Genomic DNA, 27,900 nt, shown 5'->3' on the forward strand with positions numbered 1-27,900 from the left:
CCGTAGAAAATTGACCGAGGGTCATTTTTCTACGGAGAAATTTGACCCCCCGGTCAATATTCTACGGGGGTCACTTTTCGTCGTTACACCGGCGACAATGTGTACCTATCCTCACTGCGCATGTTGTCGTCCATCAGAACATGTCGCATGCCACTGCACGACAATGCTGCATATAAATCCTGCCAGAAAAACCAAAAACTTTAAAAATGGTCATATACACTTAGTCTGATCGCCGAAATATGGCTGTAATATTGCCAACTCGGCGTTAATTAAACAACAATAATCAATCAATCAATCAATCCATATAAATATGACTAATCATTGCTTTTATGTTTTTGAAAAGATAATTTTTTAAAGAATTTTCCCATATATTCCTATGTAAAACTTTGATCGCCCATTGTGGCCCACCTTAAGCCCGGTTTGATTTGAAGATACTTGAATCTGCGATATCTGAGGACCTGAGGATGCTTCCATATATACATCACTAATCACGGGCCTACTGCTGTTCTCAGTGGTGAATCAGGAAATTTCAGACTGGGGGGGGGGGGGATGTTTGCGGGCGGTTCAGAATTTTTTTGACAAGCAAAAAAAGTCATTGTTTGAAAAGGTGTGTTACTGTACATGTGTATATGTTAAGTAAATTATTTAATTATGAATTTTACCTGTGAACTAACTTGAGAGTATATAAAAGTTAAACAATCAGAATTTACCAAAGCAGAAAAAACAAAAAACAAAATCAAACCACCGGGGGGGGGGGGGGGGGGGGAGTGCGCCGGTGCTACATCTGTTTGGTTTTTGAGACTATTTTTAAAGATTTTCTGTGTATATTCCTATGTAAAACTTTTATCAACCATTGTGGCCCCACCCTATCCACAATTTGAACAAAATTGATTTTGTTTTTGTTTGTTTGTCATTATAATGTCCATCTCGCAATTTTTTCATTCGTATGTAGACGTCACCACTTGCGGGTGGAGGGCTGCAAATTTAGACCTATACTTAGCACTTAGGGTCATTGAGCAGTTAGGGATCTTTTTCGTGCCAGATCCTCAAAATCGATCGTACGATATGTAACGAAGCTTTCACATAAGTATCTCTCTTCTGACCCAGCACTTCTTAAAAAAAAAAACATTGAAAGAATTTTTTTCTAAATATTCTATGAAAAACTTTAATCACCTATTGTAGACACATCCTTTCCCCGAGGGACATGATCTGAATAAAACTAAATCTACACTTCATAATGAAGCTTTCACATAAGTTTCATCTTTTCTGACACAGTGGTGCTTGAGGAGATTTTTAAAACATGTCACTAAATTTTTCCGAATTCTTAACTACTTCCCTTGAAAGAGGGCATGGTCCTTCATTTGAACAAACTTAAATCCCCTTTATTTACGGAGCCTTTGTGGAAGTTTGGTTGACATTGACCCAGAAATTCTCGAGAAGAAGCTGAAATTGTGAAAATTTTACAGGCAGAGGGACGGTCAGATAAAATGTGACCAGAAAAGCTCACTTGAACGTCTAGTTCAGGTGATCTAAAAATGTCAACCCCATACCTATTATATCGGCACATGATTGTAAATAAGAATAACTCAATAATTTCCAAAACAATCATTACTACTGAACAAAAGACTAATCTCCAAATATATTTTACAAGAAAAAAGAATAGGCTGATTTATCAGATATCTCAAGAATTACGGCATCTTGACATATCATAGTGATGTATATCAATCCTGGACACAATTTTCTGACCAAAAAGTTTCCTCCCTACAGTATTGCGAGTAATGCCGTCTGTCTCCCTCCGTGCGTGTGTGTTTGTCAATTTCTCTTTCCTTTCTCAAGTAAATATTCGTCAATACAATATTTCGACGACAATATATGCCGACTTTGACTGTATATATTGTCGCCGACGACAATATGTGCTGGTGCTTGACTGTACATTTTGTCGTCCATTATGCAGGAGGAAAATAAGGCTCGTCTCGGTGCATATTGTCGCAGGCGACAATATGTACCGATGGACGACAATATGTGCAGTGAGGGTAGGTATATATTGTCGTCGACGACAATATGTACAAAACGACAATATGTATCGTCACACTACTCTTTGCCAAATTTTATGAAATTCATGTTCCTTTGGGGTTAGGGCTGAGATTGTACATGACGTTTGGGGCCGAATTGATCAAATATAGAAATTGCACTATGTACTATATGTGTACTTAATGGCGGCATCATATTTAAGTGAACTATCTGCTGTTAAAATGATTTATATAGATGTGATCAATTTAAATTGAGACAGTGGGTTATTCTTGAGAGGGTCAGACTCCATGCAATGTAAAAATGGACTAAACTCATTTACCAATTTTGAAACCCCTGTTCAGCGTTACAGTCTGAGGTAGACTTCACTCGTAATGATATTTAGGCTCCCGCCAATGGCTTGAAATTTATTTAATAAAATTATTCAGTGTAGACACTGAAATATACAAATAGTGTGTCCTATTTTAAATTAGCCGCCGAAATATGTATGAAATACTGCCGACTTTTCATTAAACAAATAAAATTTAATTAATCAATTATTTTTGGTTACATAAAAGTATTAAGAGTGCAATTCTATGACGTTTAATCTTTTAGCTCATATAAATGTAGTCCTTCTCTCGGTGCAGCGAAGAGTAGTCTTAATTTAATAAAAATAGACCTTTAATACTTGTCATTTGAGAGGTATCCCACACATAACAATAGGATTTTCGAAGGAATGTTTTGTCACAACCGAAAATAGGGATGGGAAAATTTATTTACACTCCAACTCTGACACGTATAAATATGGGTCTCAGCTGGAAAAAAGAAGAGGCTGCTAAATCGTTTTTACACACATTCTTTAAATTGCATACGTAATTATCAACTACATTATTCAATGTTATCTACTTCAACTTGTTTAAAAACATGGGGGGTTTTTTCGATTTAATTTATCTTTAATGTGTCTGAATACTGAAATCTGATGAGCATATGTTGATTTGTCCTGCCTTAAAAACGTGCACGTGTGATAAACCATATTGAAGTGTTGTTTTAACATGGTTTTAACTACAATTGTAAGATTTAACACTTTAAAAATATGTTTTAGAATAATCAAACTGTTTATATGATTATATTTGGGTGAAAATTATGTGAATTTTGAGATCAGTTTTATTTCAATCAATTTCCAGGGCTTGCAAATATATGTGAAAGATAACAGCTATTATCTTTTATAAAACAGTAAATGTTCATGCATTGTTTGTACACATTGATCTATAATTTGTTCTGGCTCTATTTTCTCAAATCAACGTTTGGTCTACTTTATATTTAATAAATGTTATTATTTTTTCAAACATCTTCAAATAACCAAATTTTTAAAGAGATCAATATAAGCAATCTGCAATGAATAAGAAATATGCAAACAAAGATACATAGCGGGTTCCAGTAAATGTTCTACCAAGCCCCTTTCTTTACTCCTCACTAAAATATTAACATCAGTGAAGGAGAAACTTCAGGAGTACTGTGCAACAATATATTCCAGAAGTGGTGTAAATCGGATCTGGATACTTAAAAACCAAGAAACTTTTAGAAAATTTGAAATCATAAAATTTTTACCAAAATTAATAACATCAACACTTTATGCAACCATTCCCCACGATAAATTAAAGTCCAGGCTTTTTAACATCATAGACAGCTGCTTTTCAATAAAAATTTAACTCGTTAATTTACTTACCTTGTCATTGGTTATTTGCAAAATTATTTTGTTAAAAATATTCTGATCGTACACATAAGTACTCCGAAATTGATATTTAAAAGATGCTTGAGTTTCTAATAGACTAATATGTTGTTTTTGGAGATCAAGTCTTCCAACAATCTGACAGAATTCTCATGGTTACCAATTGCTCCCCTTTATTAAAGTTTGTTTGTTTGTTATTTAACGTCCCTCTCGAGAATTTTTCACTCACATGGAGACGCCACCACTTGCCGGTGGAGAGCTACAAATTTTGACCTATACTCGGCAATCAGGGCCATTGAGCAGTGAGGGATCTTTTTCGTGCCAGCACCTACTGCGACAGGGGACCTCGGTTTATACGGTCTCATCCGAAGGACCGGTCTCCACGTCCCACAGTGGGATTCGAACCCGCGACGTAAGGATCAACTCCTTACTCCGCGATTCTAGAGTGAACGCTCTAACCACTGCGTCATGCAGGCGACCCTTTATTAAAGACCTATTTTTATATTCATATGGAGCAGAATTTATTCAAAAACCTCCACATGAGAAGAAGAAGAAAACACTTGCTGTTGCCTTCAACTCGACAATTAAATATATAGACAACGTATTATCATTTAACAATAGTTACTTCCATTCATATGTCGAGTCGATATATCCCATTGAACTTGAAATAAAAGATACCACAGAGTCTGACACATCTGTTTCATATTTGGATATTTTACTTGAAAAAGACGTTAATGGTAATCTAATGGTAATCTAACAAAAAAACTTAATGATAAACGTGGTGATTGCAACGTTTCTATCGTCATCTTCCCTTATTTATGTAGCAATATACCCTGGCGTTTATGTCTCCCAGTTGATTCGATACGCAGGGGCATGCTCTACATACGAACAATTTCTAAAACGAGGAAAGCTATTGACAAGCAAGTTGATGAAACAAGGATATCAACGGTTTCCTTTGAAGTCAACAGTTCTATGGTCGACACAATGACTTTTCAGCAAATACAGCCTATCATTAAGTTGAATGCTGACTGACGTTTTTCATAGTAATTGTTAGACCATTTTTTACTGACTGAATTGTCTAGGGATTTTTCCGTTTGACCGATCATGATAAGCAGCACACGACGGGTGTGACCGGTCGACAGGAGATGCTTAATCCCTATGACACCTGATTCCTCCTCTGAGGTTTTTCAGAGGTCCATGTTAGCTCTGCTCCCGATTTTTATTGTTTCAATGCACTTTGAACTTGATTACTGTTCGTTATCTCTATATTTCATGAAATAGTGTAATTATGTGATGCATGTAATGTGTACTTTATATATAGTGTGATATTTTTTGCAGTGTAGTTCATCATCAACACCACGATATGAAATAAATGTACACATGTTTATCATTGAAAATATATTGCAAATAAATTACTATATATCAGTGTAAATATATTTTAAATGAATTTCAATATATGAATGCGCTTAATCCAATCATTAAGATTATATAGAAAACTGATAAAAAGTTAAAATGAATACACATACATTGATTAAAGCTTGAACAAAATCTTCTTGAAATAAAACAACGAAGTTCTTATTCTTGAAATGGCCAACAGCTTGTCTGAGTTTATTCCATAATTGTGTAAATAATTACATAATTTTACTGACTGAAAACGATTGTTTAAAGATAGCTTTAGAATCATAGAAAATGCCTTTTAAGATCAAACTTTCTCCAATTCATTTTCATGAAAGAAAAAGTCCTCTTGATAATATTTAACACGTCGACAAAATATACACACACAACAAAGTTTTCATCCAAAGCTGATCCGTGGTCAATCTAAGCAATAGGAGTTACTTTCAAAGCTTTAATCGTCATGCATTTGGTTTGGGTAAAAAAAAGTTTTAAGTCCGACATGGTATGCCAACTGATCTAAAGTGGATCACGCCTAGGAGGAGTAATCATCCCCTGTGGACCATTCGCACCTGCAATGAGCAATGATTACTCTGTTGATCATGAAAATGGAGAAAATCTACAGTCAAAATTAGTTTCATACATTGGCTTAACAAGAACAAAGTACGGTTTTTTAAACAGATTTGGCCTTGTATTTTTCTTAAATATGAAAAAGATACGAGAAAATAAAACTCATGCTTTCTGAATTATTGAAATTTCATGCAATAAGAACATGCAAATCGTTGTTCTCATATAACCTCCTACAAGCTATTATGACGTCATGAACTTGTGTATTTTCACCTATTTTCTGATAAAGTCTTAAAAATCTCAGAAATGAGTTATTTTGAGGCTTTTTCTGTTTAAAACGTAGAACTGTAATACAGTAATGACGTCATATTTCCACAATGGTCCTACTTTATGCCATATTCTTTCATGATTTATCACATTCATCTACTCAACTCATATTACTTTTTAAGAACATTAAATTTTTAGGGCACATTAAAGCCCAAACCGTACCTTCTTCTTTGCAGTCATTATAGAACCCAAATGTGTTACATTTGTAATCAAGGTCATTATGATAATGAATTTTGAAAAATGCTAATTTTAAATAAGGCTATAGAAAGCCATGTAACATCAACTTATTTGTCAATAGTCTGAACTTCATTGATCGTAACCAGAACATGCTCTTACGTATCGAGTCAGTTGAGAGATACAAATACCAGCTGCAGATAAAATATTATCGCTTTATAAATAGGAGAATTTTAAGATGGAAAAGCTGAAGTCATACCTTCTGTCATATAATTTAGTTGGTAAAATATCAAAATATGAACGGTTGTGTCAAACTCTGTAATATTTTTTAGTTCATTTAAGGAATGATTTTAATAGTTACCCACGTAAAACTGGTGTAACCTAGGTTGGGGCAGTTTATGCTTTATAAACCTCGAAGCGCAGTTTATGAAAAAGCGTAAACTGTTCCAACCCAGGTTTTAACAGTATAACTTGGGTAGCTATTGAATTCATTCCTTATAATTCAATTATCCATCATTGAGTGTAGAAGAAAGGACAATTTCTTCTTCAAGAATTACTTCTTATTGTACATATTTTAAATGTAAAGTCAAGCAGATTGATACGTTTTTGACGTAAGGCATTGTGACGTAGATTACACAGGTTATGCGTTATAAACTAATTTTTTCACCCAATCAAATGACGCGTTACAAACAAAATTAAATTATTTGGATATATCCAGTGGACATATTAATTAATGAATAACAATTCCTAGGCCCTTAAATTCAATTTCGTATAATTCTTACTCTGAAATGCTTTCATAACAAGGTATTTATCTCAGATTAAATTATACAAGTGTAAGTTGTATCTCACCGCAATTTCTTCATTTAGATTGTAAAACAACACTAACTTTTATAGGTCTAAGCCGTGTGTCTAATACAGGAATTAGAGTTGTCGGGGGAGGTGATGAATATTTCAAGTGTGTGAGATTAATCTTATATAAAGTGTGTGATAAAGAATATATCTTTCACATTGACAGCAATGTGAACTAGTACCATAGTCTTTAGAGATATGCTATTATAGGAAAGGGATCAAATCGCATTATAGTTCAATAAGTCGTACCATTTTTTAAGGCGCAGTGAAAGTGACCGTAATGACTCAAATAATATATATTAATCAACATCCATTAAAGGAAATCTTTAAATTCTCATGACCGTCCAGAATTAGAGCAAAAATAAAATAATTTGATATGCTTGTCTCACAGGTCATTTTTTATGCATATATAAAGTATTTAAAAAATAATTCTGTAATATTAGGGTTGCAGCAGATCGTAGCATGGTCCAGCTGCACAACAGAATTTTATTTCTCAAAATAGTTTCCATAAAAAGAGTTTTTTGACTGGGTTCGATTTCTTATAATATCATCTGGTAATAGTAGCGGACCCAACTTGCCCAAACTAAGTAATAACAAGTTCCCGGCTAACAATACTTGAAATAAAAGGCAATATTATACCTTCATGTAAATTAGTTGAATCTTATTCGTCGAGAAACATTTGTTAAAAAACATTATTACCTAACCTACTATATAAATTGTAATTAGGCATTTTGAACTGTTTCCTGATTCTTTTTAATGTTTTTGCAAATCATGAAACAGTCAAAACTGTTTACCTGGTCACAGAATGAACTGTTGCATGGCTGAACTGTTCCATTATGACGTCATAATTAATTCCCCGTACTTTACAGCTTTAATATTGAATTATGTATTAATTAAAGCATTTTCTTTCAATTTGAAATTATCATCTGAAAAGTAATCCTGATATATAATCAATTTAATATCATTTCGAAGAAGAGGCCATTAAAGCGGAAAGCTGTATTTTCCATTTTGTTATTGCGAGAGTTATCGCCCTTGTTAATTTTTAATTACTTATTATATAAGCTTTAATTAATATCACGTAACGCTGAATTCAAATTAAAGTAATCAATTAAAATCCTTGTATGTTTCTTTAGTTGGCTTGATAAAGATTTGTTGATTGTAAGCTTATTTAGTATTTTTATTAGTTTGTAAATAAATAATCACTATGTATTATTTATGGTACTTGGAATATATAGGGTTTTTACTGGCAATTGTAAGATAGAGGTTCTGGAGGTAAAAACTCGATAAACCCGATTTAATACATGTAAGTGTGAAGTAATTTCTGTTACATGTAAGTGTGAAGTAATTTCTGCTTATATTGTATAGTAGTAAGTGTGCGGTCATCCCTGCTTATTACTTGCCAGAGTGTGTCGTCATCCTTGCTCTGGACTTGGCATCTCTTAGCAGCAAGTGTGCGGATATCCCTGCTTGTTGCTGCGCAAGATAAGATGTGCGGACTTCCCTGCCTGTATCTTGTGGTAGAGCAATGGTGTGCGGACGTCCCTGCCAGTGTCTCTAAGTCTAGAACCGTTTCATAAGTGTCAAGTGTGCGGTCATCCCTGCTTGTCACTGCGCAAGGGCAGGTGTGCGGACATCCCTACTTGTCCCTTGTGGAAGTGCGCTGGTGTGTGGACCTCCCTGCCAGTGTCACTTGTACGCTACCAGTAAAAACCACATATATACGCAGTATCCTGTGATTAAGACTGCGCATTGTACATATTTGCAGCATCTCAGGGCTATCCGTTTCTATCACGGGTACGAGCCCGCGGGGGTTCACAAGTAGTGATCTCCCTTGCACGTTACACCATGAACACCATTTCTGAGGGTAATTTGGGAAAAATGTAGGCCCCTTTCACTCAGTATAGTTCTTTGCCATACACGTGTAATATTCAAATCTTCAAGACATCATTATGTTGTTTACTACATTTTTTTTTTCAATTTATTAGTGCATGATAATATCACATCCATTAATTTTTCTGAACACCAATCGGTGTGAGAATTTGATTAATAGTTTGTTTTTAAAAAATAATACATGTACAAACATTTGTCGATGTATTTTAAAGGCCATTGATTATTATGTCGATATCATTACTTTAAGAAATTATATAGTAGGTTAGGTAATAAAACACTTATTTCATGACAACTCGGGAAACAGTCAAACTGTTGTCCCTCGATAATGGGGAAGACCTGGGAAACTGTTGCCCTCGGCCTTCGGCCTCGGGCAACAGTTTCCCAGGTCTTCCCCATTACCTCGGGACAACAGTTTGACTGTTCCCCTCGTAGTCATGAAATAAGTGTATACTATTACCCGCTGAATGATGAAGCCACGGCTTCCCACGTAGCAACAGTCAACATTGCTTGGAATTCCGCGTGATATTTCAAAAAATAGTGAGTGCACAGAATTATGCGCGCAAGGTTCATTGTTATATGTATAAAACATTCAGTATAATATAATAAATATTGCATGTTGTTGAGTGTAACATTGAAATTTTCACCCCTCGAAAACCATTGTCAACCTCGGCTGCGCCTCGGTTTACAATGGTTTTCTTCCTAAGCTGATGTAAAATAGGTAGCCATTGTCCCTTCGCCAGGCGCTCGGCACTTTGAAGTGAAAGTTGTGGGTCTTTCGAATGAGACCATGAAAACCTAGGTCCCGTGTCACAACAGGCATTTGCCCTTTAAAGATCCCTCACTGGTATTTGCCCGAGTACCCTTCGCCGGGACGTGCTTACATTTCATATAAGTTAATAATCTTGGAAGGGACGTAAAACTACAATCAAATCAATCAATCAAAATTAAAGGTTGATGCAACATTTTTATTTAGTGACATTGATTGAAACACCATTGAGTATTGTGAACTGATTACAATGTGTATCTTACTCTGTCTATTCTTGTCAGTTATCTGTCAAATCTTTAAACAAACTTTGTAATTTGTGTCTCTTGTTTATGGTGACAATGCAGAATGACTTTGTGTAACATCTGGTCTGCAAAATTATCAATGTCTTTGATATCTCTGGGATTTAATGATTTTCTTTTTTTTTTTCTTTTGAAATTGAAATAAAATATATAAAGTGTACTGTCAGATCAAGCATACACATAATATTATTAACTTTTTTGTATATGAATAGTTTACTTGAAAGGGAGGGGGGTATGTACTATTTTGGTACAATTTATCGGTTAGACGAAAAGAACGTTTTGTGATTAACCGATTAGCAACTCTGTAGTCGATTGCATTCACTAAAAATACCAAATATAAGTCTGTTTAAATTCAAGGTGTTCTAACAGGTGCACACGTTTACAAAGAACACATGGAACTAAGTAGTAGACACTGATTAATAATACCAATATATGACAGTGTCTATTATACATGTATTCTTATTATACATTGTCTTCCGTGTATGTATCATTGACATTCTAATCTTTCTTTTTTTTTCACACTATAAGTTAATAATACTACTAATATTAATTAGAATGAATTAAAATTACTAAATCATTGATCGTTCCCGAGCTTTTGGAAAAGCAAACCTAAAAAGGGCAAATTATTACCTGATCTTTTGTTTTCTGACGTCATTCGTCTCCAAGATGCAATCCTCCTTCTCATTAAAGAGAACGTAAGCACTTCATTACAATTAATAAAATATTAGACAGTCTTTTCATACAAAATTATAATTAATAAAATTGATTTAGTGATGAATAAGCATAAAGTCAAATTTAAATGTTTTAGAAGAGAGTAAAATGCAGTATCTTTATATTTCTACAAAGGTTGTATTCCATATCATATCTCTTTCTCTTTATATGTACAAGGTTGTATTTTTTCAGTTTTGATAAAAAAGACATTTAGATAATTAATATTTTTTCTATATCTATGATTTTTACTATAAGAACAAATTCTCTGCAAAGTCATTTATTCAACGACTCTGGGAAGGAGATTCGATGTTTCTTGTTAAGTGAGTATCTCCATTACTATCATCAATTCTCATCGTGACAATGCGTAGATGATCGTGAGACCCCTGGCCCGAATTGCAGTCGCTCTATATGTCTCTTGCAGATAATTAGAAACGCGGATTTCCAAAGATATGGTTCCTCTGAACTTTGAAGGAAAACGAGATGCCACTGTGCTTAGTTTATGAAGTCTGGTCAAAACTATCACATTTTTAATGACCCCATTATAACCCCACCGGATGCTAGGATGCTAATGACCGACACCCCATTGATCTGACGTGACATAAAGCTAAAACCATTCAAGATCTCATGTTTCATCGCTTTGTAAAAGCAACATTCTATTTTTGTTTAATTGTTAAGAAAAATCATTGTCTTGTGAAAATTCTGTCATATGATAAGATTGTGATATAACTGCTGTTGATCGATCTGTGTGAAATGAAAATGCATTAATTTACGTCAACTTCGCCTTTTGTAAGAGCACAAATATATTCTTAAAGGTTACTGAAAAAGTTCATTACAGAAGGAAATGGCCATTATATATTTATGGAATGAATTTTATAGCTACCGATATTTCACTTGTATAACCTGGGTTTTGGCAGTTTATGTTTTATAAATAAAAAAGCAGTGTATAAAAAAAGAACTAGTTTTATATAATTAATATTTATATCTAAGTAAATATGATAATATGAAAAGTGACCCTTCATATTCTTTCCTTATACATGTAATGTGTTTGACTATCATTAAGATTCGATAATAAGACAATTTCTTCTTTAAAATGACGTTAAATTGTACAAAACTAAGATATAGCATCAAGCGGATTGAGACATTTTTGACGTAAGTAATATTGTATCATACGTAATACAGGTTTTGCCAGTAAAGCCTTTTGTTATCCAGTCAAAGAGTGCTTAACAACAAGAAATTTATTTTCTTAAGTTATCATTTAAAATTCAGTGTTTTACCTTCATAACTGAATCGATGACCTCTATTAACAAATTGTCAAGTTATACTTTCTGTAAAGTATGCATACCTTATCTACATGTATGTATCAATGCCTAATTCTGATCACGAGGTAGGATTGTAGTAACTTTAAAGATTGATTGCCTTGTGTTTAATGCCGAGTCGGTTGTATTTCAGCCATTATATACAATGGAATATCCTTACAAGTCAGAGACAATAACGTTGGCCAGTGCAAAGGAGAAAATGAGAATCAAACAAAACTGATTAAGGCCTGGTTTTGGCATTTACGTAAGATATTTAAGAAATTTAATATATATCAATTTTTCTAAAATAAAACTTATGGAGATATGTTGCTGATATTCTTGAAATATTCTAAGAAGAGCGAAGTCTATACCATGAACTCTAACATCATTTCAGAGATCTGCACTTTGCTCTTTCGGGTAGCATCAATGTATTCTTTTCAAGATTTTGGAGAATGGGATGGGTGAAAAATAAGACGTAGATAGATATACACTCACTCACTCACTCACATACACACAATGAGTTGGATAAAAAGCATATCAAAAACTTATATAAAACTTTGTTTTTATAGTAAAGGAGGCTAATGCATTTCATATTATGTTTTTTTATGGATTACGCCTTAAAGGATTGAAATGTCCAAAGGATCATGAATATTTTGGTGGTACTGGCAGGGGATGGAGGCTTTTCTTACATGGGTCATATAATTTACAGTACATAAACTATGAATATAAAACGTTCATTTGGATTATCTGGAAAGAAATCCAAAATAGTTCAGATTTATCGTCTCCATTCTCTTCCAACACTGGAAAAAATAACGTCATCGATAAAAAACTTCAAAGTTATAATTTTTCTTCTAAATAAGAAAATGTCACATCTCGCAAAACTTTAAGTTATTTTAATGATTGTTCATGTTGAAGTCAAACTCTTCGTGATTTACCAACATGAAGAGCAGCATGCTTGTGACTAAAGTTATATTAATGAACATAACATAAAACTTTTCAGCGAGCAAATGAATCTATAAAATGAATCACACATTTTAATCCAATTTCATAAAGTTTGCAGTTGTTTGTTTGTTTCTTTTTCGTTGTTTTTATTAGATTCATGTTTCAAATAAACTAAAAGGTTGGTTTTTAATATCATAGACATTTGCCTTTTTAAATGAAAATGGAACTAGGAAATTTTCATATCCTGCGATTGGTCATCATCAAAATTACTTTGTTGAAAATAACTCTGATTTTACACACAAGTGCTTTGAAGTTGATATTAGAATGGTGTTGAAGTTTCTCATTGACACATCTTTGTAGTATTCGGAGACCAGGTCTTCCAAAAAACTGTTTGAATTTCTGTGGGCACTAATTATGCTTCTTTTATTAGTAGCCGACCTGTTTTTATATTTCTATGAAGCAGAATCTTTTCAAAAACTTCAAGAGAAGATAACACTTGCTGTGGCCTACAACTTGACATTTATTAGATATAACAGTTTATCAGTTATCGGTAGTTACTTCCAATCATATGTCGACTCTATATACATGTAGCCCAGTGAACTTGAAACAGAAAGACACCATAGAGTCTGCCACATCTGATTAATATTTGGATGTTTTACTGACTATAGATGATAAGGACCAATTTACAACTAAATTATACGACAAACCTACTTCAACTTTTCCATCGTCAACTTTCTTGATTTTTGTTAATATCTCACTATCACCTGCATATTGTGTTGACGTCTTCCAGCTTACTCCGTACTCAAGAGCATGCTCTGAGTACGATCATTTTTTTAAACCGAGACAGGCTACTGACAGATAAGTTGATGTTACAGGGATTTCAACAACTTCGTTGAAAGATAGCATTTCGTAAATTCTATGGTCGTTATAATGACCGTGTTAGCAATTATATCCTATCATTGGGTCGATATTGGCTGACGCATTTCAAACCTATTGTTTTTGCCTTTGTTTTATATTGAATTTGACAATGGAAAATTTCCACCATCGGATCTGCAGGGCTCACGGCGGGTGTGACCGGTCGAAAGGGATACTACTCCTCCTAGGCACCCGATTCCACCTCTGGAATTACCGGGGGTCCGTGTTTATGCCCTCTTCATAGATGTTTATTGTTTTAATAGATTTTTGTGATCTAATACTGTTCATAACCTTTTTGCACAGGCAAATAGATTTTATATTTAATCCTATACTACATGAAATCCTATAATAAATCTGCATGTACTAACACGTGATCATGTCTTATCTAACCTTAAATGGAACTGTAATTTCAGACACATTGCCTTCTTTTGAACTCTATGACGTTCCTTTGTCTTTTATCTAGTAAATTTGTATAACAAATGAATGGAGACCTACACAGAATATTTCAACCTGGAGCTTTTAATACGTTGAAATTCATTTAAACATATTCTATTTTCAATGAAACACAGCGGATGAAAACGGCATGATCCCTATCGAATAAAGTTCCGTTCTATTAGATTCATCAATGAGGATAGTTTGAATTAACAAAAGAAAAAACAGCACAGAAAGCATGAATCATTATATTTAAGGAAATGTATTATTTCATAAAAAGGGAATATTCATAAACTGTGACTTAAATTGTTTCAGAATACAAAGGTAGAATTGATAATTAATATACACAATGACGCCTAATTTTTCTGCTGTCTGATAGCTATCAGCATGTGTTAGCCGACGATTTTTAGAAGCATTGGAGTTTGCTTTATCCTCAATAAGACACAAATGTACCAAAGCGGTCACAGTTTAAAAATAAATAAGGATGGTAAAAGACCTACTTTGTTTCAGTTTCCTTTATCAATACTGGGTAGTTCAAGGCGTGATGAATTAAGTTCACATATATTATTATCTGATTAACAGCATGGAATATTTCGATACACAATCATAAATAGCATTAGGTAGACATTTATAATGAAAATCGCTACTAAATTTTATATTTGAATGAAGTTAATAAAACAGAGATGTATGAATCAATTTGTTTTCATTGACCAGTCTATTTCGGAAAGAGGATATATTCTATTTGTCCCTTTCTACTTCTTCATGACGTCTTCAAAGAAAAACTATTCCGTTCTTCGCAAAGTATTATTAAAGTCGGGTTTACATCATATGTGATATTTTACTTGGGAAGTTATATTACTATTATTGTGATAAAATACAGAAGTAAAAGTATTTCTGTGTTCATTTTTAGTTTTATTACCTCATGTTCTGTTTTTTCTTCTAAATATAGTTATATGAAATGGCCATGTCGCAGGCACAAGAATTCCATCTCTACAGTGAGAAGCATATAAAATAAAAATGAGAGACAACATGAATTCGAAGGAAAGCATTTAACAGACTTAGATGTTTTAATTATATGTACACCTACACACCTATACAGTTTTATTTTAGTTAAAATTTATTCACTTAAAAAAGGTCAAGAGGTAACCATTTACGTTATTTTGGTTTTAGATAGTTTTCTTGACAATATATATTTATCTCAGCAAAGCGATAAAAATATCAAGTTTACTATGAAAAACACAGTAATTTTCTCTTCGAGTCAAGCCGACATTACAAACAGAAGAGATTACTGGTCTACATGATAATTATCCCTTTCCCAACGATAAATATGACACATTGACCAGTCCTGGTATTAACACAGTATTTACTCCAAAAGGCTACAAGATCTAATGTGTGGGCTTGGGAGTTTGGAAATTGCTTCGACAGTACGGACATCCTGTCTAGAAGATATATTAAAGGGGCTGAAGAACCAACGTCAAAATAGATAGAAATGGTGGGTTATTCTTAACTAATTTAGATAGATAATAAATATAACTCCTTCTGCTTATTAAGTAACGTCCTTATTCCGTAGTTTACCCCTTTATCAAAGCAATATTTTTACCATGATCCTATAATTTTGTAGAAAACATATTGAAATTTAATACACATATCATAGGAAATAATTTCAGACCAGTAAATATTTGATTATTTGGTTTTATTATTTTTACATGTATTATTATTTCTTTCAAATCTGTGATAGAACCACGTAGCTACTTCCCATCCATGGTTTTGGATCCATGGTTAAGTTTTTATTAACACTGAAGTTTATTAAATAATTGCTTAAAAACGGCAGACATAAGGATACCTTTCTCCTTGACCATAAATTATTTATCTAACAGTGTCTGTCAATCTGAAATTGTCTGAGATTCAAACTGAGAGGTACACGCAGTTAACCAAGAAGAATATGTTGATGACAGATATTTCGCACAGATTCTGACCTTTTTCCCAAAATAATGTTTGACAATGTGTTTCAGAATTTTTTCGTTTGAATGTTAATTTCATTGTTCCAAGTTTTTCACCTTTAAAAAGAATAAACGTAGTTAGCACATTTGTTTTAGTATTTGCAAGATTTTAAGCCTCAACGCATTAGAAACAATGTGCTTCTTTTTCAGGAAAAAGAAATATGTTCTTTTAACGCGTCTTTGCGAAAGAAAGTGTTAGACCCAAAGACTAAGTGTCCTAAGCTTATTGTACGGGTGTTTTATTTCACTTCCGCTTAGCAGTCTGTTCACATTTTTTCTGGAATAAAAAAAGAAAATGTGTGTATATAGACTATCCCAGTGACTGTAATTCGATATACGTTTTATTTAACTAGTTGTATGTTTTTATGTTCAAAGAAAAAGAAAACAATGAAAATTTTCCAGTTTTTCTTTTAGTCTTTTAGAATGGCCACATCTTGTCATAAAATTTTTCACTTTAAATAGGGAATTGCTATATCAAATACAGATGAAATGATAGTCTGGTATGTATCTAGTAGAAATAGAAATAAACCAATATCCAATCTAGTTGCAAAAGAATGCAAAGAAAACTGACAGAAAAATAAGCAAACCAGATATGATTTTTCTATATACTGTAAACGAACATGAAATAGCACTCTCAAAATTCAGTGCAATCGTCCTCTTCAACTAAATAGAGCAATTATACATTAACGCACATGAATTTTATCAACGATGTGTATTATTTTAAATCATATAAGAAGCAACGCGAAAGGCACTAAAATACGATTACCTCTAAGATACGTATGTTTACAGTATTCAACATTCAGGAGCATATAAAATAAGATGTTAAAGAATATCGTTTTAACAAAGTTAACCTTGATTTCCAATACATGTACAATGCCTTGGGTGTAATCTTTCAATTTGTCATTATCTTCAAAGTCCAGAGTAACTGAGTCTGGTGCATAAAACAATGTTGATTTAACGTTGGGCAAATTTGCCTTGAGATCATGTACCGAGGCCACATTGTCCATAAAGAAACCAACCTAGGCCGAATTCTCCTGGGAGTTTCTGTGCACCTGTTTTAATAATGGTTGTAACATTATTATCATCTGCAGCAGTGTACGCCTAGCAGTTTCATTGTATGGTTGGTCCTCGGAAACATTGTCAGCAGCAACTGATACTGTCTCAGTCTGGCTCTTCCGAGTCCGACAAAAAAATGGTCGTTTCATTCTTGATACTGCAAGTCTGGAATAAAAGAAAAATAAAAAATAATCTACTAAGTATTTTGATTTTAGATGTTCTTCAAATAATTAAGTAAAAAAAGTCTCCTAACCTCATTTTTGGAGTATGCCCCATCACGATAAATAAGAAACACGTATGCACTGTCTATGGCATTAAAGTTAGTTCCAGTCACGGTCAATTTTTTTCACGCTGCAATAAAAAGGATAAAAATTTACATGTAAGTCTTATTAGTTAAACAATGAAATAAATCTCTGCCAAGAGAAACTGCACTCCGTTAATATAAAGACAAATCATAGATATGGATATTGAAAAACAGTAAAATTGGAATCCTCATATACATGTATTTGACCTATAATTATTTCCATCTTTTTGATTAACTATGATGAGACATTCTAATTCATCTAGTTAAAGCACGTTTTCATAATTTGTTTCCTTGATGAAGAAATATCCTGTATATGCTTGTAATTAATATCACATACATGTACATCAACTTAAATTCTTTATTTCCAAACACACATCCTTACCTTTTAAAGGATGAGAGTGGGTCTTGATAAATATTCTTATCAGTAGGGTCCTCCACATAGGAGAAATTACTGGTCGTGGTATCCACAGGGTTACCACCAATGTAGACTGAGACATTAGCTACAAATGTACCTCCAGCAGGAACAGTGTAGGATATGACGCTCTCATTGCTGCTATAAAGACACAACAAATGTTGTACTCATTTTGAATTTTAACCAGAACCAGAATTTTCCACATAGGACTAATATCCCATATGAGGTATTAAGAAAATACTTGTTTGTTTGTTTGTTTGTATGTTGTTTAAAGTCCCTCTCGAGAATTTTTAATCCATATGGAGACACCACCACTTGCCGGTGGAGGGCTGCAAATTTTAACCTATGCTCGGCACTCAAGGCCATTGAGCAGTGAGGGATCTTTTTAATGCCAACACCTACTGCAACACGGAACCTCGGTTTATACAGTCTCATCCGAAAGACTGGTCTCCAATGGATTCGAACCCGCGACGTAAGGATCAACTCCTTACTCCGCGACTCTAGAGCAGACGTTCTAACCACTACACCACACGGGCGACAGGCATACTTAAAAATAACTTTAAACAAACACCGATGTAAGAAGTAGGATTATACCTCCTCTGACACAAGCAACCTTTGTTGCAATCCAAGCATTTAGACTTTGATTTAAGTTTCTATGCTTTGTGACCTTGTCCGTATAACCATGACTACTCAGACCTCTTGATCACGAGCAACCTTTATACCAGGTATGATCTCCCGATACTCCTCCAATACAAAGTTCTGTCCTTTAGAAATTCCAAACCCTTTTGAATTTTAAACGTCAAAGTCCTTTGGCCTTGAATTTGTCTAGATGATCTTGTTTCAAGGTCATTGAGCATCTTTTGATCATTTTCAGCACTCAGACAAAGTATAATCCTCAAAAAATGTGTCAGGTATACTTAAACATTTTCCTTCTAATCCAGGAACCTTGATTTAAGCCAAATGAGTATGGCACAGTCATTACACCCTATTAGGTGACAAGCAACCTTAGTTCCAGGCATAATCTCTTAAAGTTTTACTGCTTAAAAGTAAATGCCAAAACAAGAACGTTACACATCGAAATATGTGTCCTTGATACTTGCAATTTACCTTGGATCTTGTCACCTATCGTCAAAAACAATATTATTATTTATATTTATATCTTATATCGCTTGCAAAGTTTTCTTGTGATGTCATACTTGTTTTTCGAATACTCGGAAAAAGCAAACATGAAGCGATATCGTTTGCAGTCTTCACCTTTCGACATTGCTATAGTTGATTAATGATATAGAGGACTTTAGTTCCATTGTAAATATTGAAATATTGATTTTTTTTAATCGTTTGATTGTCTTGACAAATATTTGTTCCATAGAGTCTGACACATCTGTTTCATATTTGGATATTTTATTAGAAAAAGATGGTAATCTAACAACAAAGCTTTATGATAAACGTGATGACTTTAACTTTCCAATCGTCAATTTCCCTTACTTATGCAGCAATGTACCTCTCCAGCATATGGGGTTTATATCTCTCAGTTGATTCGATACGCCAGAGCATGCTTTACGTGTGAACAATTTCTAAAACGAGGTAAGTTATTGACAAACAAGTTGATAAAACAAGTAAATTCTATGGTCGATACAATGACCTTGTCAGTAAATACAATCTATCATTAAGTCAAATGCTGACTTACTTTTTTCATACTAATTGTTAGGCCAGTATTTACACACTGAATTGTCGACGGATTTTCTTTTATTTCCCGATCATGACAAGGAGCACACGGCGGGTGTGACCGGTCGGCAGGGGATGCTCACTCCTCCATGGCACCTGATCCCACCTCTGATGTCTTAGAGGTCCGTGTTTGCTCTACTCCTATTTTGTAATGTTTAATGGACTTTTCAGCTCGAATACTGTTCGATATCTCCACATATTTCAGTCCATCCATATAGAAATTTTGTTTTGTTTTGTTTTTTTTAATTTTAAACTCAACTCAGATTCTGTAATATTTGAATAAAACATGTCCACATTTTTTTTTTCATTTGAGCGTCAATATTCCAATCAAAAAGATAATAATGGAGCCGTAAACACGAAGGAGCAAAACTTGAAATAGCTCATACGGAACAGTATTTCTGAAGTAGGTAAAAAAAAGAAGATGAAACTGTTTTACGATATGTAGGATATACTTAATAGTAATATGAATGTTACAGACTATCAAAGAAATGATTAGATATTTTTTCAGCTCAGTTTTCTCCTTCTCTTTAAATGTATTAATTTCTATTGTTTATCTTTTCAAAATTGAGGTTAGGACAAAAATTAAACATTCCTGTACCCTGTGAACTCGTCCAAATGACATCTCGGTACAGGGTCTGGACACAGCGCTTATCACAATTAAAAATCTATGTTCTTGTAGGAACTTCAAAAGTTTTTTGACTTAAACGTAAATCTGGAGAAGAATTTTCTATTTCTTATTCCTGTCAGAGAAATTGAAAATTTTGTCTGAAATTATTAGGATCTTTTTTAGATGTTTTGGAAATGTTATATAAACATTATTTCAATAATTATTTCTACAAAATAAAGAAAAAGTATGGAATGGTTTTGGGGATTATCTACAGAAAAAGATCTACAGACGGTGATTCCAGTATACCCAAAGCTTTCGTTTGCAGAAGGTATCATGATAGCATCATATGGTAAATATAAATAGATACATGTGTAATTACAAAATCTGCTGGGAAATTTTAATTAATCCAAAAGAGACAATGAAAATAAGCTTTCAATCTACATGACATTGTAAAAATGAATAAGCTAATCATTGAATTCATATTGTTTTTGTAAAGTATCTAATATTGTACAATTGGCTAACAGTTGGCTATGATTGAATATCATGAAGAAAAGATTAGAGAAATTTCAACTCCTTGCCTTGTAATCAAGCACGTGGCATTGTTGATGGTAACTTTAGGGCCAATTCCTATACTGAGGTTATCTCCGCTTAGGTGGATGGTTCTGCCACCAGACTGTGCAGCAAATCTAGGATCAATGTCAGTAATCCTTGGAATCTATCAAAATCAATGTCATAAACAAACTGCACCATAGTGCAAAAACTCAGAGGATAGAAATGTGTTTTTAAAGGAAAAATAAATCTTATTATTGAGTACATGAATAATAAATCTTGACAATTTTGAAAAGCACCATTTTATCTTTCAGCATCTGTTAAAGAGATACCGTAGTTTTTTTGTTGATAATATCAATGTAGTCTTTGGAGAACAGGTCTTCCGACAATCTGTTGAATTTTGATGGACACTAAGTACGCTCCTTTATTAGCCAACCTGTTTTTATATTCATGTGAAGCAGAATTTATTCAAAACCTTCTTACTGAGAAAAAGAAAACTCTTGTTGCGGCCTTCAATTCGACATTTAGATATATCGACGATGTTTTTCATGAAATATGAAAATTAAACAGTCATTCTACAAAAACATGGCCAATTAAGTTTTTTTTAAGTCGCTTACAAATTTACCGTTGTAATATCTTAACTATAAATTTAAAGATTGATTTCAACTCTTAGACTTAAAATATACACATGGTTTTGTAATTATTTACCGATATATGTGCAGTTAAAGTTTTGATATGAGCATAATGTAATGTTTAAAAACGTATTCCACTGCAAATCTTAATGTCGCTTCATTTATTTACAAATTTCAAAAGGGAATTTTCAGCCGTAAAAGCGTTCCGATTAGATTGCAATGAATGTTTAAAAAAAGTTTTTTATCCTATATAAAAAGAAATTAAACCACTTATCGCAAAGAAATACATGGATCTTCTTTAATGCGAAATCATATGCATGTCGCTAAAAATCGATTAACTTCCGTAACGATTTTCTTTTGAATTTCACGCACAGAATGCAGATTTCAAAAAGAACTGAAACTTATCTGGAAGTGACTACGGAACCTAATATAATCGATAATGGTTGCGAATTAGCTATTTTAGAAGATTACATTTTCGACATAACAAAATAAATTAGACAAAAAACATTTGTCTCTCTTAAAAATTTAACTTCCGTATCGGTAATTCAGGAAAGTTTTTGAATTAAAGATATAATTTTTTTTTATCATTTTGGGAGCAAAATGCTTCATACTTTTGTTTGATATCCTAAAATAAAATTTGATTTTAACTATTGCCGAGAATTTTAACTTTTATTGCTGGGAATTAACTTCCGTAACGATTATCTTCCGTAACGATTTTTCCCGAAATTTTAACTTTATTTCGGATTCATGCGAGACTTCATGAATCATACTTAAGCGTTCTAAACTGAACATCAGAAACAAAAAATTGGTCAAATTCAGCTTTATTTAAAAAAAATAAGACTTTATCAAGCATTAACTTCCGTAACATTACCTTAAAATCAATGGTATATTGAAATTGTTGTAAAAAGTTAACGATACCAGATATGTGGACAATTTTTTTTCAAGTTCTCTGATATGTCCTTGACAGAATGATGTTCATTTTGCTATTCTAAACAATTATTTTTTTCATGTTTTATACCCTGAATTGGTTCATTCATCGTAGAATGACTTAATATCGAACAGTAATCATGTTCAAAAGTTCATTGAAACAATACAAATTTAAAAGCAGAGCAAACGCGGGCCTCTAAAAACATCAGAGGTGGGATCAGGTGCCATGGAAGAGTAAGCATCCCCTGTCGACCGGTCAGATACCTTGTGCTCCTTGTCATGATAGGGCAAAATCCGTAGAAAATTCACTGAAAATAATGTCCTAACAATTTATATGAAAAACCTCAGTCAACATTCGACTTTATGAGAGATTGTTTTTGCTGACAAGGTCATTGTATCGACCATAGAATTTGCAAAATGTTGACTTTAAACTAGACTGTTGATATTCTTGTTTCATCAATATGTCATTTGCTTGCATTTTAATTTACAATAGTTACTTTCATTCAAATGTCGAATCGATATATCCCAGTACTCGAAAAAAGACACTTACAGAGTCTGCTACATCTGTTTCATATTTGGATGTTTTCTGAATTTTGGCGATAATAGCCATCTAATAACTAATCTGTATGACAAACGAGATGACTTCATCTTTTCCATCAACTTTCTTTATTTATGTACATTGTAGCCATATTCCAACATCACCTGCATATGGTGTTTATGTCTCCCAACTGAATCGATGCGCAAGAGCATGCTCTAAATTAGGTCAATTTTTAAACCGAAGCAGGCTACTGATAGATAAATTGATGACATAAGCTACTCATCTGGTCTTACAAGGATTTAATGAACCCCGTTTAAAGTAAACTTTTCGCAAATTCTACGGTCGACTGTTTGAATTGTTTTATACCGTGTGTTAGGTCATTATAGGGCTCACGGAGGATATGACCGGTCGACAGGGGATGCTTACTCCTCCTAGGCACACCATCCCACCTCTGATGTTTCCAGGGGTCTGTGTTTTTGCCCTGTTTACGATTCCTTTTGTTCACCGGATTATGAGATTGGTCACTGTTCGTTGTCTTCATCTTTTGAAAAAAAAGTACTTAAAATTGCAATTTTTTTTGGGCGGGGGGGAGGGGAGGGGGGGGGGGCAAATTTGTATTTTGTCAGATGGTATTCTTATTGTGTGAATCGTAAAAATACTAACTCACTGAATTTTAAATACGGTTACCGTCAATAGTTTTCCACCGATGGCGGATGGACGTGAGCACATTAATTAACTTAAAGCATTCGTAATCAACATTTTTTGGGCTTGATGATGTACATCTATGTATTAAAATTTAAGTTCGTATTATATGCAAAAAAGGTTTTAAGGCGAAAATGAAAAAGGAAAGTTGAAGAAAACGAACAGTGATCTATCTCAAAAAACCTACGAACTTTACAAATCTGTGAACAGGGCATAAAACACAGACCCCCAGAAATTCCAGAGGTGGGAACAGGTGCCTAAGAGGAGTAGGCACCCCTCCCGATCGGTTACACCTTCCATGAGCCATATTAATTGAACAGGTAGACGCAAAATCTGTAGTCAAATTTGGTATAAAAACTAAGGCCTAACAATTGGTATGTAATATGTCAGTCAGAACACAACCAAAAGATATGTTGTATTTGCTAATAAAGTCATTATAACGGCCATATAATTTACTAGCTGGCTTTAAAAGAGGTTGTTGAATTCCGTGTAACATCATCTTACTTGTAAGTAGCTTGTCTAGGTGAAAAACTCATCGTACTCAGAGTGCTTTTGAGTATTGAATAAGTCTTGAGACATAAACACCATATGCAGGTGATAGTGGAATATTGAATGCTGAAGTCACCCCGCTTGCTGCATATTTTAGTTGTTAGTTGACCCAGACCTTTAACATACTTTTTGATGGGTCTGCACCTTTTTACATATCAAACAAAAGAGCTAACAATTCTGCAGGACTTTTGTATTCAAATTCAAAGCAAAATCTGAAAAAAATAAGGAGGAAAAAAAATTTTCTATGAAAAATTTATTTACTTGAGTATTTTTAACTTTTATCCCAGCTTTTTTTTCTTTTCGGTAAGCTCAAATCAAGAATTAAATATTCGAGGGAAAATAAAAATGTTTAATATCGTAAATCCATACAATGATATACATTTATTGACTGGGTTCGACAGGCATTTTTGTCGGACCCAAGAACCAAACTGTTTGCTTGACGTTCGTTAGGTCGACGGTTTGAGGGGTCGACAAAACGCATTTTGCTCGAGAACACAATATCAATAAATGTTTTGTTATACCTTTTATTTTATTTTTGACATGCATGTATCTTGTGCTAAATGCCATGATGTGTAAATTTCCTTTACCCGCACTGCGGTTAAACTCTGTCAATTCCGTCACTGACGAATGGAACACCAACGAAAGCAAATGAGATTTAGATGATCCCGCCCACAGTGTGACGTAAGCGGTCCAATATCTCATCCACAGGTCCAATATTTTACTCCGCGGTCAAACATTGATTTTTTTATGACCGCTCAGTAAAACATTGCAAATGTTAGACTTTTTTAGTATAGATTTATATCGGAATCATTTTTTAAAGGTATAACAATAAATATTTTGTACCATTCTGAAGACATTACCTTTGCAAAATTAAGTGCCTTTTAACAATCAATTAAAGGGAATAAATATTGGGGGAATATACTTTGGAATCATCATTTTTGGTGCGGAGCCAATGTTTGTGGGTTACCCTTACCCACGGATTTACATCCCCATAAACATATATTTTGTCAAGGTATTGATTTATTTAATATACAAAGATTCAGTGAATTAATGCTTAAATCAAGACTAAAATCCGATTACAAAAGAGTAAAATACTCTAAGAAAGTTAAGATTTAGAAAAGTAAAAGTAGGGAAGAAAAGTAAATCTTAAGAAAATATCAAAAAATAGATTTCCACTTATCAGAAGACCTTGATACTGCACTTCATGTAGCCACATTTACACTGGTGACATTAGGTTAATAATACGCTGCATGTTGCCACACTCTAACTGGTGACATTACGCTAATAATGTCGCCACACTTACACTGCTGAAATTAGGTTAATAATACACTACATGTTGCCACACTGACACAAGTGACATTAGGTTAATAATACACTATATTTTGCAACACTTACACTAGTGACATTAGGTTTTTGCGAAGCCCGTTATGCAAAAATTATCCCACGTTTCAAACTGTCGTTGATGTCCCTGGCATGCCCAACAAAGAAGACAGTGATTCCTTATATTTACATTTATATGTGAAATAAAAGTGTAAATATAAATTTAAAAAGCTGTTTAATAGATTTAAAATACACGAGGTTTTCCATGTTAATTTCCATAGTCGCTCCCAATGACGCCAAACACAAAGAGCCGCGAGAAATTGACATGCAAATTAGGCACTTGACCTTTAATTTGGTGAAAATTACAGTTGTAATTATCGAGAAATGAACACAACTAATTTTCAATGAGTTATCACAGAAAACAAGTAGAAATGTAAATATTATCACTAGATTCCTGTTATCTTGGACACTGACTCCTTTTCCGTTGGTATTTGTAATACACAGTTTGAATAGTTTCTTTGATTTTCTTTGACATACTAGTGTGTTCCAATTATAGAAAAGACAACTGAGTTTCAGAAGAATTAAGAAAATAAAGTGACTTAAAAAGTGCAGTATCTTTAAAAAAAACCCAAAGAATTCTATTTGTGCTGATAAACAGGGAAAGATAACAAAGAAGGAATCATTAACATGAAAAGATAGTTTACTAACATTTAGATTATTTTCTGACTTATAAGAAGCTTCACATTTAGTACAATGTTTACTTAATTATTCTTAAAGTCTAAACAGATTGATATCATGGCAAACACCTCTCTGTTCCAATTTGGTTAAAACAACTATCGCGGCTAGAAATATGCATTAAAGGTGATTGGACACAGATTTGAAGTTAATATTTTCTCAAATTTTCTGTAAAATTTCATGACTTATATATTGCTATAGCATTTCATACTAAAATATAATAAAAATCTTATTTCATCTCAAAGTTATTGAAACTTCAAATTTCTGGACGCGTTTAATTGACACATCCTTGCACTTTCACAAATTTTAATTTTATTCTTGATACTTAAGAAAAGTGGCAATTTTGTTGTGTATTAATGAAAAATATCAAAACTATAATCCAGAAAATGCAGAGTAGAAATGTTCGAAAACAAAACCCACTCACAGTATTGTCAGTCCGTGCTCAGTGGTGTGTGCAGACTTTAACAATTGAACACACTCGGTGTATCGTAAACATTAACAATAACAGAGCTCGTGCCCTGTTTACAAAAACAGTTTACGTTTCACGGGTGTATTCAATTTGTTAATCTCTGTACACAACACTGAGCACGGGCTGACGATATTAGTGAGGGAGTTTGCTTTTGCACATTTCTACTCTGAATTTTCTGGATTATAGATGTAATGTTTTTCATTAATACACAACAAAGTCGCTTCTTTTCTTAAATATTAAGGTAAAGATAAAAATTTGTGAAAGTGCAAGGATGTGTTAATCAAACGCGTCAAGGAATTCGTAGTTCCAATAATTTCCAGATAAAATAAGTTTTTAATTATATTTTAGTGTGAAATGCTATTGCAATATATAAGTCGTGATTTTACACAGAAAATTTGAGAAGATATTAACTTCAAATCTGTGTCTAAGCACCTTTAAATGGGGATGGAAATTAAATCAGCAAATGAAATGTGAAGATGTTATTCAGATTTTAGATATGAGGCCACAACAGAGGATAAAAATTTGACATAACAAGCACCTATCTATGACAAAGGTTACAATTTATTGAAATCATGGCCCATGGGACAAGATATAAGCCATTCAATTTGATTAAGCTTTTTTTTCTTCTTTTTTTTAAATAATATATAAATAATTGTTTAATGTTATATAGAGAAATTGAAGGCTTTCCTGTTGATAAATGAATGCGTTTTGAAATTCCGTTAATATCATTGTGTTTTCTGATGTTTGGCAAGGGCTTACGTAAGACCCTTTACACCTGTTGTAGTTCATTATTGAGGATATGTAGCAGACATGAAATACATTTCCCGAATAAATTCAAATTCAAAAATTCTAATACGTGAATTCAAGATAGTGAAAATGAATAAGCGAAACAACAAAAAGTGATGATCTAAGGGTTTGTTATGACCCTGAGTAATGTCACTTTGGCAAGATCAAATAAAAAATAATAATAACTTGGGTCATGCTTGGGGCATATAGGCACGTTTTGTTTATGAAATTTTCAAAATTACCTTGACACATATCTTAATGTTTATCATAGTCACAATACTGTGTCATATTTTG

Source organism: Saccostrea echinata, unplaced genomic scaffold, assembly GCF_033153115.1.
Source record: "Saccostrea echinata isolate AGI-Se365-2 ecotype Australia unplaced genomic scaffold, CSIRO_AGI_Sech_v1 ptg000029l, whole genome shotgun sequence".
NCBI classification, from domain to species: Eukaryota; Metazoa; Mollusca; class Bivalvia; order Ostreida; family Ostreidae; genus Saccostrea; species Saccostrea echinata.